A 6,489-nucleotide genomic window follows, 5' to 3' on the forward strand; every position below is an offset into this window, starting at 1 on the left:
TGTAAGAATTGGTGAGGTTAGCGAATTTTTTGTATATTTTTGCAATGTCGAATTCTTTGATTTCGGTGATAGTTAGGCTAGGTTGGGTTAGGTTTGGTGAGATTAGCAAGTCATGTGAAAATCTGAAAATCTCAAATTCTTTGATTTCGGTGTCGGTAAGGTTGGGTTTAGTAAGGTTTGGTGAAGTGAGCGAGTTTCGTGTATATTTTTGCAATGTCGAATTCTTTGATTTCGGTGATGGTATGGTAAGTTTGGGTTAGGTTTGGTGAGGTTAGTGGCTTTTGTGTATATTTTTGCGATGTCGAATTCTTTGATTTCGGTGATAGTAAGGCTAGGTTGGTTTAGGTTTGGTGAGGTAAGCGAGTTTTGTGTATATTTTTGCATTGTCGAATTCTTTGATTTCAGTGTAGGTTAGGTTAGGTTGGGTTAGGTTTGGTGAAGTAAGCGAGTTTTGTGTATATTTTTGCAATGTCGAATTCTTCGATTTCGGTGATAGTTTGGCTAGGTTGGGTTAAGTTTGGTGGGGTAAGCGAGTTTTGTGTATATTTTTGCAATGTCGAATTATTTGATTTCGGTGACGGTTAGGTTGGGTTGGGTTAGGTTTGGTGAGGTTAGCGAGTTTTGTGTACATCTTAAAAACTCGAGTTCTTTGATTTCGTTGATCGTTAAGTTAGGTTGGGTTAGGTTTGGTGAGTGAAGCAAGTTTCGTGTATATTTTTGCAATGTCGAATTCTTTGATTTCAGTGTAGGTTAGGTTAGGTTGGGTTAGGTTTGGTGAAGTAAGCGAGTTTTGTGTATATTTTTGCAATGTCGAATTCTTCGATTTCGGTGATAGTTTGGCTAGGTTGGGTTAAGTTTGGTGGGGTAAGCGAGTTTTGTGTATATTTTTGCAATGTCGAATTATTTGATTTCGGTGACGGTTAGGTTGGGTTGGGTTAGGTTTGGTGAGGTTAGCGAGTTTTGTGTACATCTTAAAAACTCGAGTTCTTTGATTTCGTTGATCGTTAAGTTAGGTTGGGTTAGGTTTGGTGAGTGAAGCAAGTTTCGTGTATATTTTTGCAATGTCGAATTCTTTGATTTCGGTGATGGTAAGGTTAGGTTGGGTTAGGTTTAGTGAGGCAAGCGAGTTTTGTGTATATTTTTGCAATGTCGAATTCTTTGATTTCGGTGACGGTTATGTTGGGTTGGGTTAGGTTTGGTGAGGTTAGCGAGTTTTGTGTATATTTTTGCATTGTCGAATTCTTTGACTTCGGTGATAGTTAGGCTTGGTTGGGTTAGGTTTGGTGAGGTAAGCGAGTTTTGTGTATATTTTTGCATTGTCGAATTCTTTTATTTCGGTGAAAGTAGGGCTAGGTTGGATTAGGTTTGGTGAGGTAAGCGAGTTTTGTGTATATTTTTGCGATGTCAAATTCTTTGATTTCGGTGATAGTTAGGCTAGGTTGGGTTAGGTTTGGTGAGGTAAGCGAGTTTTGTGTTTATTTTTAAAATTTAGAATTCTTTGATTTCGGTGATGGTAAGGTTAGGTTGGGTTAGGTTTAGTGAGGTAAGCGAGTTTTGTGTATATTTTTGCAATGTCGAATTCTTTGATTTCGGTGACGGTTAGGTTGGGTTGGGTTAGGTTTGGTGAGGTTAGCGAGTTTTGTGTACATCTTAAAAACTCGAGTTCTTTGATTTCGTTGATCGTTAAGTTAGGTTGGGTTAGGTTTGGTGAGTGAAGCGAGTTTCGTGTATATTTTTGCAATGTCGAAGTCTTTGATTTCGTTGATGGTAAGGCTAGGTTGGGTGAGGGTTGGTTAGGTTAGCGAGTTTTGTGTATATTTTTGCATTGTCGAATTCTTTGTTTTCGGTGATGGTTAGGTTAGGTTGGGTTAGGTTTAGTGAGGTAAGCGAGTTTTGTATATATTTTTGCAATGTCGAATTCTTTGATTTCGGTGACGGTTAGGTTGGGTTGGGTTAGGTTTGGTGAGGTTAGCGAGTTTTGTGTATATTTTTGCATTGTCGAATTCTTTGACTTCGGTGATAGTAAGGCTTGGTTGGGTTAGGTTTGGTGAGTTAAGCGAGTTTCGTGTATATTTTTGCAATGTCGAATTCTTTGATTTCGGTGATGGTTAGGTTAGAATGGGTTAGGTTTGGTGAGGTAAGCGGGTTTTGGGTAAATTTTTGCATTGTCGAATTCTTTGATTTCGGTGATGGTAAGGTTAGGTTGGGTTAGGTTTAGTGAGGTAAGCGAGTTTTGTTTAAATTTTAAAATCTCGAATTCTTTGATTTCGGTGAAGGTTAGGTTAGGTTAAGTTAGGTTTGGTGAGTTAAGCGAGTTTCGTGTATATTTTTGCAATGTCGAATTCTTTGATTTCGGTGATAGTAAGGCTAGGTTGGGTTAGGTTTGGTGAGGTTAGCGAGTTTTGTGTATATTTTTGCATTGTCGAATTCTTTTATTTCGGTGATAGTTAGGTTAGGTAAGGTGAGGTAAGCGGGTTTTGGGTATATTTTTGCATTGTCGAATTCTTTGATTTCGGTGATGGTAAGGTTAGGTTGGGTTAGGTTTAGTGAGGCAAGCGAGTTTTGTGTATATTTTTGCAATGTCGAATTCTTTGATTTCGGTGACGGTTATGATGGGTTGGGTTAGGTTTGGTGAGGTTAGCGAGTTTTGTGTATATTTTTGCATTGTCGAATTCTTTGACTTCGGTGATAGTTAGGCTTGGTTGGGTTAGGTTTGGTGAGGTAAGCGAGTTTTGTGTATATTTTTGCATTGTCGAATTCTTTTATTTCGCTGATAGTAGGGCTAGGTTGGATTAGGTTTGGTGAGGTTAGCGAGTTTTGTGTATATTTTTGCGATGTCGAATTCTTTGATTTCGGTGACGGTTATGTTGGGTTGGGTTAGGTTTGGTGAGGTTAGCGAGTTTTGTGTATATTTTTGCATTGTCGAATTCTTTGACTTCGGTGATAGTTAGGCTTGGTTGGGTTAGGTTTGGTGAGGTAAGCGAGTTTTGTGTATATTTTTGCATTGTCGAATTCTTTTATTTCGGTGATGGTTAGGTTAGGTTGGGTTAGGTTTGGTGAGTTAAGCGAGTTTCGTGTATATTTTTGCAATGTCGAATTCTTTGATTTCGGTGATGGTAAGGCTAGGTTGGGTGAGGGTTGGTTAGGTAATCGAGTTTTGTGTATATTTTTGCATTGTCGAATTCTTTGTTTTCGGTGATGGTTAGGTTAGGTTGGGTTAGGTTTAGTGAGGTAAGCGAGTTTTGTATATATTTTTGCAATGTCGAATTCTTTGATTTCGGTGACGGTTAGGTTAGGTTGGGTTAGGTTTAGTGAGGTAAGCGAGTTTTGTATATATTTTTGCAATGTCGAATTCTTTGATTTCGGTGACGGTTAGGTTGGGTTGGGTTAGGTTTGGTGAGGTTAGCGAGTTTTGTGTATATTTTTGCATTGTCGAATTCTTTGACTTCGGTGATAGTAAGGCTTGGTTGGGTTAGGTTTGGTGAGGTAAGCGAGTTTTGTGTATATTTTTGCATTGTCGAATTCTTTTATTTCGGTGATAGTAGGGCTAGGTTGGATTAGGTTTGGTGAGGTTAGCGAGTTTTGTGTATATTTTTGCGATGTCAAATTCTTTGATTTCGGTGATAGTTATGCTAGGTTGGGTTAGGTTTGGTGAGGTTAGCGAGTTTTGTGTATATTTTTGCAATGTCGAATTCTTTGATTTCGGTGACGGTTAGGTTGGGTTGGGTTAGGTTTGGTGAGGTTAGCGAGTTTTGTGTACATCTTAAAAACTCGAGTTCTTTGATTTCGTTGATCGTTAAGTTAGGTTGGGTTAGGTTTGGTGAGTGAAGCGAGTTTCGTGTATATTTTTGCAATGTCGAATTCTTTGATTTCGGTGATGGTAAGGCTAGGTTGGGTGAGGGTTGGTTAGGTTAGCGAGTTTTGTGTATATTTTTGCATTGTCGAATTCTTTGTTTTCGGTGATGGTTAGGTTAGGTTGGGTTAGGTTTAGTGAGGTAAGCGAGTTTTGTATATATTTTTGCAATGTCGAATTCTTTGATTTCGGTGACGGTTAGGTTGGGTTGGGTTAGGTTTGGTGAGGTTAGCGAGTTTTGTGTACATCTTAAAAACTCGAGTTCTTTGATTTCGTTGATCGTTAAGTTAGGTTGGGTTAGGTTTGGTGAGTGAAGCTTGTTTCGTGTATATTTTTGCAATGTCGAATTCTTTGATTTCGGTGATGGTTAGGTTAGAATGGGTTAGGTTTGGTGAGGTAAGCGGGTTTTGGGTAAATTTTTGCTTTGTCGAATTCTTTGATTTCGGTGATGGTAAGGTTAGGTTGGGTTAGGTTTGGTGAGGTAAGCGAGTTTTGTTTAAATTTTAAAATCTCGAATTCTTTGATTTCGGTGAAGGTTAGGTTAGGTTAAGTTAGGTTTGGTGAGTTAAGCGAGTTTCGTGTATATTTTTGCAATGTCGAATTCTTTGATTTCAATGATAGTAAGGCTTGGTTGGGTTAGGTTTGGTGGGGTAAGCGAGTTTTGTGTATATTTTTGCGATGTCGAATTCTTCGATTTCGGTGATAGAAGGGCTAGGTTGGATTAGGTTTGGTGAGGTTAGCGAGTTTTGTGTATATTTTTGCGATGTCGAATTCTTCGATTTCGGTGATAGTTAGGCTAGTTTGGGTTAGGTTTGGTGAGGTTAGCGAGTTTTGTGTTTATTTTTAAAATTTAGAATTCTTTGATTTCGGTGATGGTAAGGTTAGGTTGGGTTAGGCTTAGTGAGGTAAGCGAGTTTTGTGTATATTTTTGCAATGTCGAATTCTTTGATTTCGGTGACGGTTAGGTTGGGTTGGGTTAGGTTTGGTGGGGTTAGCGAGTTTTGTGTATATTTTTGCAATATCGAATTCTCTGATTTCAGTGATGGTTAGGTCAGGTTGGGATAGGTTTGGTAAGGTTAGCAAGTTTGGTGTATATTTTTGCATTGTCGAATTCTTTGATTTCGGTGACGGTAAGGTTAGGTTGGGTTAGGTTGAGTGAGGAAAGCGAGTTTTGTGTATATTCTTGCAATCTCGAATTCTTTGATTTCGGTGATGGTTTGGTAAGGTTGGGTTAGGTTTGGTGAGGTAAGCGAGTTTTGTTTAAATTTTAAAATCTCGAATTCTTTGATTTCGGTGATGGTTAGGTTAGGTTGGGTTAGGTTTGGTGAGTTAAGCGAGTTTCGTGTATATTTTTGCAATGTCGAATTCTCTGATTTCGGTGATGGTAAGGTTAGGTTGGGTTAGATTTGGTGAGGTAAGCGGGTTTTGTGTATATTTTTGCGATGTCGAATTCTTTGATTTCGGTGATAGTTAGGCTAGGTTGGGTTAGGTTTGGTGAGGTTAGCGATTTTTGTGTTTATTTTTAAAATATCGAATTCTTTGATTTCGGTGATGGTTAGGTTAGGTTGGGTTAGGTTTAGTGAGGTAAGCGAGTTTTGTGTATATTTTTGCAATGTCGAATTCTTTGATTTCGGTGACGGTTAGGTTGGGTTGGGTTATGTTTGGTGAGGTTAGTGAGTTTTGTGTAAATCTTAAAAACTCGAGTTCTTTGATTTCGTTGATCGTTAAGTTAGGTTGGGTTAGGTTTGGTGAGTGAAGCGAGTTTCGTGTATATTTTTTCAATGTCGAATTCTTTGATTTCGGTGATGGTAAGGTTAGGTTGGGTTAGGTTTAGTGAGGTAAGCGAGTTTTGTGTATATTTTTGCAATGTCGAATTCTTTGGATTCGGTGACGGTTAGGTTGGGTTGGGTTAGGTTTGGTGACGTTAGCGAGTTTTGTGTGAATCTAAAAAACTCGAGTTCTTTGATTTCGATGATCGTTAAGTTAGGTTGGGTTAGGTTTGGTGAGTGAAGCGAGTTTCGTGTATATTTTTGCAATGTCGAATTCTTTGATTTCGGTGATGGTAAGGCTAGGTTGGGTGAGGGTTGGTTAGGTTAGCGAGTTTTGTGTATATTTTTGCATTGTCGAATTCTTTGTTTTCGGTGATGGTAAGGTTAGGTTGGGTTAGGTTTAGTGAGGTAAGCGAGTTTTGTGTATATTTTTGCAATGTCGAATTCTTTGATTTCGGTGACGGTTAGGTTGGGTTGGGTTAGGTTTGGTGAGGTTAGCGAGTTTTGTGTAAATCTTAAAAACTCGAGTTCTTTGATTTCGTTGATCGTTAAGTTAGGTTGGGTGAGGTTTGGTGAGTGAAGCAAATTTCGTGTATATTTTTGCAATGTCGAATTCTTTGATTTCGGTGATGGTTAGGTTAGGTTGAGTTAGGTTTAGTGAGGTAAGCGAGTTTTGTGTATATTTTTGCAATCTCGAATTCTTTGATTTCGGTGATGGTTAGGTTAGGTTGAGTTAGTTTTGGTGAGTAAAGCGAGTTTTGTTTAAATTTTAAAATCTCGAATTCTTTGATTTCGGTGATGGTTAGGTTAGGTTGGGTTAGGTTTTGTGAGGTTAGCGGGTTTTGTGTATATTTTTGCATTGTCGAA

This window comes from Arctopsyche grandis, chromosome 3 (assembly GCF_051622035.1).
Source record: "Arctopsyche grandis isolate Sample6627 chromosome 3, ASM5162203v2, whole genome shotgun sequence".
Taxonomy (NCBI): Eukaryota; Metazoa; Arthropoda; class Insecta; order Trichoptera; family Hydropsychidae; genus Arctopsyche; species Arctopsyche grandis.